At 50.2% G+C, this 10,000-nt stretch overlaps 1 protein-coding gene across 3 annotated transcripts in view; it reads left to right on the top strand.

Moving 5' to 3' along the window:
• The window catches only part of fam172a (family with sequence similarity 172 member A), a 120,213-nt gene that overhangs the window by 36,368 nt on the left and 73,845 nt on the right, over nucleotides 1-10,000 (top strand). The gene's annotated exons all lie outside the window — the stretch shown is intronic.

Here is a 10,000-nt window from a genome sequence, read left to right as displayed (position 1 = left end):
GTGATGCTAAGACGGTGAATATTGCAGCGAAAAATGTGGATCACTCCTACAGGCCCAAATGAAGGTTTTCGGTCGCTCACACGTCAAGAGCTTTGTTTTGTTCATTTTAGATGAATCCATGCCGTTATATTATGTGGCTTATCTCCAGGAGAAGGATAGCAGAGCAAGATTGAAGCCTGTTGTTAGATCAGCTCTTTAGCATTGCGTTGCAATTGGCTCAGAAACACAGCGAACTTGACCCGTGGTTAGAGCAGTCAGTCAGCCCAGACAACGCTGTCATGGCACTGAGCTACCATCTTTGTTTCTGACCCCACCCTCCCTCACCCTCCACCCCCCCGATTGGCTGGCCGGCCATGCGCAGGCCGAGACGACCCGCCCTCTGCTGTTCCAACCGCGCCCCCTCTTCACAGCCTGCCTGGCGACCCGTACGTCCCACACCTGAAGCCTGTCAGACAGCGTGCACGCGTGTGTGTGTGTGTGTGTGTGTGTGTGCGCGTGCGTGCGTGCGTGTGTGCGTGCGTGCGTGATCTGTGGGGGATGCTCTGAGACTGCACACCCAGTTTTCCTGCTGGTGCTCAGGTGTGCTTTATAAAAATATTGTTTGTTCATTTATTTAAATATATTTGATTCGCCATGTTTGGGGGAACAATATTTTTTTGTTTGTTTATGCCTTTAAGTATGATGAGTATTTGAAGCAGATATGTTTTGTACAGCATGTACACCAGTTGTTTTACACACAATATATGTGTGTGTGTGTGTGTGTGTGCTTGCATGTGTGTAAAACGGGTATAATTTGTATTTGTGCAACGATTGAATGGTTGTGTATGTGTGTGTGTGTGTGAGTGTGTGTGTGCATCCTTGCGTGTGTGTGTGTGTGTGTGTGTGTGTGTGTGTGTGTGTGTGAGTGTGTGGCTGCATCTGTGTGTGTGTGTGCGCGCATGTCCACTGCTTCTTAATAGAGGTGCTGAGCTGAATGTAGCTTCCCATCTCAGCCGCTCATAATGGCCGGTGTGGAGTCTTTAGCCTGGCTGGGTCTCAAGTCTTTGCTTACGGATAATTGCACTCCCAGCCCCTTTTACGTACCCTTTAGCAGCTGAAAACCAAGCTCATTGCAGCCCATAAAGAAATCTCCCCGCTTGAAGAAAAGTGAGAGAGAGAGAGAGAGAGTGCGAGAAGAGCCTGGGGGTGGGGGTGGGGTGGGGTGAGAGACACAGACTCAGAGAGATGGAGAGGGTGGGAGAGAGAGAGAAAGAGAGATCCCAAGTTGTCCTTGTGCATAAAAGTAGATTCTGCACTTCAACACCTTTTCAAATTAATATTTGTGATGGCTGTATTCTGTGGCCGCGGTTTCTGTTCTGCGCCCTTTGTTCCTGCGTTTGATGTAATGGAAGACAGCACAAAAGGAGAGCGGCCAGAGTGAGCGAAAATGGTAGTTAAGTGGGCTTAAGGGCTGCTTCAGCTCCGGCTGAAAGACAGGCGGTGTGAATGGGAGCTGGGAGTGCGCGGGCCCAGGGCCCCGGCCATAAACAGACAGGTCCGGCACAAAGGTGCACCGCAAATGAGCACAGGCCAATGACGGCGGGCTGCGTCAAGCTCTGCCGCTCCCCACCGCCAGACAGCTGACCAGTCACGCACTGGGCTCCGTGTCGCCGATCAAATCTTCGCTGAGAACTAACTGGGGTGGTTTGTTTTTTCATCTCTGTATGCCTCTTCTTTTTTTTTTTTCTTCTTTTGATTTAACCCCCAAATCTCTCTCTCTCTCTCTCTCTCTCTCTCTCTGCAGACTTAGCTTCATCCCCAGTGCTTGGGCTGTTAAACTCTTTTGTTTGGTTAATTGCGATGAGTATAATATAGTAGTCTCTCAGAGGTCTGTGAGACAATTAGACAATTGCCCGTTTTTAATGAGACAGCGCCCAGTCACAGACTGGCCCCCTCTGCCAGGGGCACCCATCAAGGGCCCCTCTCTCGCTTTCTTCTCTTCCAAGGAGGGGTGGACGGGGCGGATCGCCCGCCACTGGGGGTTCCCTCCGAGTAAAAGGGGTGTGGAAAAAAAAGTGAGAGAGAGCGGGGGGGCGGGGGGGGGGGTGGGCAGAAGAAAAGAGGGGTATTTTGTCCTCAATCAAACTCTCATGGGCGACTCCCGTGTTTAGGAGAGGCTGCGTGAGCCTGGCTGTTTCAGCGAGCTCCTGGCTCTGGGCAGGGTCAGGTAATGAACGGCCATTATCTCGCGCTCGGCGAGCGAGCCGCGCACTCTTCCATTGTCTGTCCCGTGAGCCATAGGGATGTCAGGGGTGTGTGTGTGTGTGTGTGTGTGTGTGTGTGTGTGTGTGTGTGTGTGTAAAACGGATGGCGGAGGGTCCGCCAAGCCAAGCGTCTGCTCCCCCTTCGCTCCTTCTCTTCTGGCCAAGCTGTAAAAGACGGCGCACCGCATTTTTTAAAAAAATGGCGGATATTAATAAGCTATTCATTATAGCACTGCTCTCTCTCTCTCCACTGATTAATTAATAACCTCCTTCATGCCATCAAGTGATTTTAATTCACGTGCTCAAATCTACACTTGTATGAAGTTGTGAAGGCCCGGCGTTGTCTGTCTCTCTCTCTCTCTCTCTCTCTCTCTCTCTCTCTCTCTCTCTCTCTCTCTCTCCTTTTCAGCTGTTCTCTTTCCCTCCTTTCTTTCTCTGACACTAATCACACTGTTACAACAAAGTCAAGCTCCATTATTGGGTCTGTGGCTGAGAAGAAAGGGACCGAGAAAGGAACGGGGTTCGGCCGCCGCCGGACACAGGACAATTAATCTTGCCGTAAAGCAATGTCAGCCCGGCTGAGATGGACACAAATGGATGACGGGTTTTAACCGGGGGAGCATAGGTAGGGATTTTAACAAGCCCAGAGTCCATTTTCCTGTTAATGAAGAGGGGAATAAAGTGACCTGCCGCACTGGCGTCGCACACTGGAGGCTCCGTCCTGCGGGGACGCACGGAGTCGGCCAGCCGAGAGGGAAGCAGAAGAAAGCGCCGGAGATCTGAAGGCATCGGCGGAGCCCCGGCGGGGCAGGGGTCGCTGGCCTCGACCGCGGCCGTCGGCCCCCGGCACGGCCGAGCCTCTCGGCCGCCGCCGTTGCTTGGCCTTCCAAATTAATTAAAGCAGCTCGACACCGCCCGACCCTCCGACGAGCGAGTTTATTTAGAGACCGCCGACACACTGGCGAGCAGGCCGCCGTGAACTTTTAATGAGCCTTTCCAGACCTAGCGGAAGGAGAGAGAGAGAGAGAGAGAGAGAGAGAGAGAGAGAGAGAGAGAGAGAGAGAGAGAGAGAGAGAGAGAGAGAGAGAGAGAGAGAGAGAGAGAGAGAGAGAGAGAGAGAGAGAGAGAGAGAGAGAGAGAGAGAGAGAGACTGACACAGACATGATGTTTGGTCAGAGGCTCAGTGGAGACCTGGTTTAAAAAGGCACTGATTATCAGCTGGAGAGAGAGAGAGAGAGAGAGAGAGAGAGAGAGAGAGAGAGGGAGAGAGAGGCGTGTGTGCGTTCAGGTGCGGAGAGTGCGAGGATGAAAGGGTGTCCGTAGCGCTTGTTGCTAATGCAGCTCAGCAGGGCTGTTGGGATGTGCACCCCACCGGGTTGGTAATGGGCGTGCACACTTGGCATGTTTGACATGAATGCTTCGACCGGGTCATAATGGCGGGGCCATTGGAGGAGCCTGATAGATGATGGTGTACCACACACATCAAACGCACTCAAACCTCTCATATTTCTTTCTCATCGGGCTGGAACTTAAGAGTCGCTTGCACGCACACACACTCTCTTCCCGCATACGTCTCACGCCGTACACGTTCTCCTCCAGGGAGCTTGTCTCTGTGCGAGGAGCCGGGTTTATTTATTTATTTATTCAGATTTTTATTTATTTAGAATTTGTTATTCCCCCCCCATGGCCGAATGCGTTTTACATACAGGCTTTATTTCTCCACGTCAGTCTCTCGTGACCACGAGGGCTGTCGGAGGTGTCACCTGACCCCCTCGGCTCCGTCCGCTCCGCTCCCATCTGGGGAAACTCCACGGCAGGACGCTTCAAACTCCTGCTCCCAGAGGTGGTGGCAGAGAGCTCCAGGCTTCTGAATTCTTAATGTTGGCTTCTCCTTGACAGGTGCTGGAGACAGAGGAGCGATGCAAAGAGGGGAGAGAGAGAGAAAGAGAGAGCGAGAGAGCACACTCCGCAGACAAAACGAATACCGAAGCCAGGTTTAATAAAGTAGCCAGGCATCCATGCGCTTCCGGAGTGCCGTGGTTAGTGTATGGATATCTCTCGTAGGTTTGAGCCCCACTGCAAGTCTGGTGCATTTGTGTGTTTGGAATTAAGCAAAAGTAGCTTGTTTTGTACTATAGCTTATTTCACTCTTATATTTATTATTGTTTCTCTTGTTACTTCCTGTTATGCACATACTTCTTCAGGCTAACAAGATGTCTTCCTGTGGACTTGATGTGAGGGACCGTTTTGGTCTGAGCAGAAGTGCGTAGGTTAGAGGTCACGGCCCATTAGACGAGTGGAGACGTCGGTCACCACGCGAGGCAGCCAGTCAGCGTAACGTTCGTCATTACCGCCGGCGCCTTCGTGACCTGTCGCATCGCCGGCCGCAAAATCTCGCCAGGCACGTTTGTTCGTCGTTACGCGCCTGGGACTCGCCCGAGCACCGCGTGGCGAAGACGAGCCGAACGACACGACGACGTTGTTTCACAAACCTCCCACGACCCCCCCATCTCGCGTTCCCCTTCTCGGCGGCCAAACATTTTTAATTATATCTTCTCCGAAGTGGTGCGCCTCAGTAACCAAGGAGCTGACATTGATGCATGTGCTGATAAATCCGCAAACACTGGAAACAAGATTAACAAAGATTTTGAGGAAAAGGTGACAGCTAATTCTGCGCAGTGGTCGACGCCTCGTTCAGGAGTGATGTTTTGATAGAGGACCGGTGGAGAATTCGTATTTCACGCAGGGGAAGAGAAGCATTAGGAGGAACACTGCATATGCACTTTCTAAAATTGTTTTGCTCCTCCTCCCCCCCCCCAACCCCCCCCCCCCCCCCACCTCCCGTCTCGTTCCCGGGTTCAGTTTGCTAGTCGTCATGGCTTTTATGGGGATATATATGTCTGATGTATAAGGTAATTTCTGCACGCCGTGGATAGTCGTCAGGGCTGAGGTTTTCCACGGCCCGTCACTCGGTGAGGAGTAGCGTGTAGGTGTAGTACTCCTCCTGCTGAAGGCCCGGAGCGTGGTGGCTAAACCAATTCACACTTGCTTGGTTTTCTAATTTAGCGATTTATTTTATTTGGCAATCGTAAATCTCTTGTCTGATTCAAAGACTCAAAAACCCAGCCCAGATGGACTGATCTTATAATAAAAACCATATTAACATGGACCCAACAGTGATCATCACAAAAGAATTGGATCTGTTATCTGGCGTTCAGTCGGCGGCGGTGCTCAGGGTGTTCTGTGATCGGCTCCGCCTGGCCTGTGTGTCGGTGGCCACGCTGGCCGTGTTCAGAGGGGACTGGGTATCACTTCATCCTTACTCTTAGAAGAGAGGAGACTAGCAGATAACAATCACATCTGCTCACAATGATTCCTCATATTTCTGATGAGAGTGAGCGTGCGTGCGGGTGCATGTTCACTCGCCTTCCAATTTTGTGTCTATATGGCAGAAACGTCTTATGTTATTCCTCCTTGTTTTCATGCCTTCCCTCCTTTGTGCGTCTCTCTCTCTCTCTCTCTCTCTCCCTCTCTCTCTCCCTCCCACTCTCTCTCTCTCTCTCTCACACTCTCTCTCTCACTCTCTCTCTCTCTCTCTTCTCCCTCCTACCTCTCCTAATCGCCTCCCCATCTTCATTTGCAGGCAGCTGACAGCTTCTTTCACTTTTCTTTGTCATTCTCTCTCTCTCTCTCTCTCTCTCCTCTTTGTCTCTTTTCTTCTCGTCTCGCTCTCTGTCCTTCTCCATCTGCTTTCGCTTTTGTTCGCTTGGGCCCTCTCTCATCCCAACTCCATAATGAGGAATGCGCTGTGACCCTGACCTCCGTTGGCCCGGCGACACCTTTCGACCTCAGCATGTGACCTTCAGTCTCTGTTTTGACAGCTTGATTAATTACCCGGTGTTATGATTTATGAGTAAGCAGGATGTAAAAATAATAGGGAACAGGTGGTCGGAAAAATGTTTTGGGTCTGAAGGCGTTAGACAGTGTCCTGCTCACAAGAGAATTTTTCTTTAAATCTTGTTTTGGGAGGATGACAGTTTTTGCTTTCTTCTTCCTCTTCTTCTTCCTCCTCAGAAGCATCCGACCCGAAATACCAGTGGATGAAACTACGCGTGGAGCCTCCTCCACGCGTAGTTTCATCCACTGGTATTTCGGGTCGGATGCTTCTGATCAGATGTTGTTTGGCAGGTTCGTTTCCCAGAAGGCAGTGCGGTCTGCAGGTACTTTGGGACCACCGTAAGAATGAAGATATTACGTTTTAAGAATTATAACAATTCTGTTTCCTTCCTTCTCGAGGAGAAAGAGCTGCATTGGAGAAATCATGAAACAAATACCTGTAGACTCTTTAATTTAGTCATAATGTTAATATATTATTACTGTACATGCATGTTTGGTGTTATTCAGTTCTCTAAAAATACATTTTTTAAAAAAAAGAGTGTTATTAAATATTCCTATTGAAACTGAGTTGTCTGGATACACCTCTTATAGAATACAGCCCCTCTTATAGTGCTGCTTCTCCTGGCCTGCAACAACACAGCAGAGGTCAAGGGATTCCGCTTTAACCTTTGACCCTGAGGGGGGAGGGGGGGAGGGGGTTGGTTGGCCACAGTCAGAGGTGGTCACTAAGATTAATATCTTATCGGACAGTCATTATTCATACTCAGCCGGTGGTACATTACAGGGGAACGTGGAGTTTGGGAAGGGCGAGTCCCTCTGAAGGACTGGGCCGTGTCGTTTAATACTAAATCTCGCTCTGCGTCCCAGCACTGACCGGCAGCGTCCAGTATTGCTCTAGACAGCTTAGTCCCTGTGGTGGGAAGCAGACACAGGAAGTGCGTTGACGGAGTGACATCGGGCAGCCTGTCACGGCATCAGGTCCGGTAGCGTCAGGCGTTCTAGCTACAGTACCACTCTGTCCTTTACCACTGACTTGTGAAAGCAATTGTGTTGATTACTAAACCAACTACCTTTCTGGATATTATGTATTTTATGTATTTATTTATTTTATTTTATTTGTATGCTGTCTGATCAAAGCTACTTTCTAACTGTAAGCTTGACGTGGGGCTAACACAGTATGTTCTCTGATTAAAGCTACTTTCTGAGTTTGTAATCCCGATGCACGGTACCTCTGACCTACATGTGGCTACAGTATGTTCCTAGCACGGTCTTTCATCCACTGTGCTATAGGCCCCAAATGCACTAAACCTCCATCGTAACGCCTCAGCTGTCTCGGTCCTGTCCAGACCCCATGTAGACCGTAGCCATAACGACACCGTTCACCGCAACCTGGCCTCCCGCCCTGCCCTTTTACCGCACGGTGATTTATATACGAAACAGTTAGACAAGAATATCAGGGGCAGCTATCATTCCATGATCCATATCCTCCATCCCTCTCATTAAAAATGTATGTGCATTCTGAGAGGGAACAATATAGAAATATAAATCATATGGCTAAAGGCAGGAGTGTCTGCTTGACAAATTATTTCTTTTTGGTGTCCCTCCTGCATGTGTCTCTGGCACTATTGTTTCTATTGTCTTACCTGTGCTGGCCAGAGGCTGCCGGGGGTGGGGGTGGGGGGTTAGCGTGGGGGTAAACTGGGCAATCAGGCCAGTTTTATTTATGGGGCTTGGTTTGATTTCTTAGCCTGGACGGGTTTTTTGGAGAGAGCGGGTGGGGTCTGGTGAGAGGTGGGTGGGGTCTGGTGAGAGGTGGGTGGGGTCTGGTGAGAAGGTGTCCTCCATGGCTGGGTGGGGTTTGGTGAGAGGCCGGCGTGTCCTCCGTGGACAGCGTGCACCGCAGACGCTAAAGGGCTTTGACATCTTGGCTTTTCTGGAAGTGTAACGTGGCTCCTTTTTGAAGACTGTACTGTACGGCAGATACGTAGTTATAGTTATGGGTATTATTGATTTATTGGTATTGGTTTTGTGTGGGAGTTAAGAGTATGTGTAATTTATAGTGACTGACTGACCTGAATGTCAGCATTTGTGTGCGTCATTATTAGAAGTGGAAGTCTTTCATGTCTTATATGTATTGTTTTTGTTAATGGGCCAGTGACTTGTGTTCTGCTTGTGTAGTTTGCATTTGTGTTGGCTAGCTCATTGATTACGGGTTGCGTGTGCGTTTGTTGGCCTCTGTTGTATATATGCAAAATGCTGTGTGTGTGCGTGCGTGCGTGCGCGCGCGCGCGTGTGTGTGTGTGTGTGTGCGCGTGCGTGCGTGCGTGCGTGTGTGTGTGTGCGTGTGTGTGTCACTATTAGAAGTACAGTGGTAAGTGGCATTTCCCATGTACTCACAGTCACTTCCTCCTGAGCGATTGACATGCTGCCCTCCTGTAAAAAGTTGACAAATGATTTCTGTAACATTTACTTACACAATCGATAGCTCTGACAAATTCCACCTGCATGGTGATTAATGTTGCAACACCTTCTTTCCCCAGCCTCCTCCAACTCTCCTTCCACACCCACCAGGGGCTGGCCACCACGCTGAGGGGAGTGTGTGTGTGTGTGTGTGTGTGTGTGTGCATCTGTACTGTGTGTGGTTTTTCTATACTTTTAACAGAAGCAGAGAGAGCGCTGTTGAGAAAATGAGAGACTTGACCTTAACTCTTGTGAAACCCGTGCAAGCAGGAGCATTGCTCTAGTTAGTCTAGTTACCGCCTGTCTAATTGTAACACACAGCCAAGCTCAGGGCCGGGCTCTGCCACCCCAGATGAGATAGATGTGGTATGCTCTGTGGCAGCTTGTCTGTTTCTATGAACACAAGCACACATCCAAGTCATTTGCTTCTTTATTTTGTTGTTGAGTGTGTGTGTGTGTGTGTGTGTGTGTGAGAGACACAGAGTGAAACAGAGAGAGAGAGAGAGAGAGAGAGAGAGAGAGAGACTAAAGTAAGTCCTGCCTCTTCGTCTTTGCTGGCAGTATTTGTATAGAGGGCTAGTGGTAGGGGGTGGGGTGTCTTAATCCGGCAGAGAGGGGGCCAGTGGTGTGTGCGGTATCTGGCTGAAAGGAATAATGGGCTCTCGCATGGTCCAAAAGCCCACGGAGGCTCGATGACAGACAAGGTCACCCAGAGCTGCGGTACGGGGTTGGGGTGGGGGGTGGTGGGTGGGTGGGTGGGTGTTGGGGGGGCCTTCAGCGAAGCCCCACAGGCCTGCGTTTCACATCTCACGTTATTCCGTTTCCGTTCATTTCTTTATGGTGATTGCACCAGTACAACACGATGAGACATGTATATTCGCCTGCGTGTAGAGTGTAATTCTGTTCCGTTAAACTTTGTTCTGTGTGGCGTACTTTATGAACACAACAGTCACTCGTCTAGCTTTCTTTGGTTAGTGCGTCCTGTTTCAGGTTCTTTAAACGTTCTTTAAAGCATCTTTAAACGTTGGCTTGGTCTCATAGAGACCTCAACACTACGTCAGGCTTTACCGCGCAGCCGAATGCCTGCGCTCTGCATACAACCCTCTGAATCCTCTGTGCACACTTCAGCATCCAATCAGATTGCCCGGTCCATGATGCCTCCTGCTTTCTCGTTGGCGCAGCCCTTCTGCCCTGGGCTTACAACGAGAGGACAGCCAATGAGAGAGGAGGATGTGTAAGCACAGGATGCCAGACTGAGGCTGTGTAGTAATGGAGGGTCTGAGGCATCACCTGAGACGTGAGCCACCTCAGCTCTGCTCAGGGTGCAAACGCTCATGTGGGCGCACGCGTACACACACAGACACACACACACACACACACACACACACACAGCCTTGCTC

Source organism: Electrophorus electricus, chromosome 9 (assembly GCF_013358815.1).
Source record: "Electrophorus electricus isolate fEleEle1 chromosome 9, fEleEle1.pri, whole genome shotgun sequence".
Classification (NCBI taxonomy): domain Eukaryota; kingdom Metazoa; phylum Chordata; class Actinopteri; order Gymnotiformes; family Gymnotidae; genus Electrophorus; species Electrophorus electricus.
This window is presented reverse-complemented; position numbering and strand designations above follow the sequence as displayed.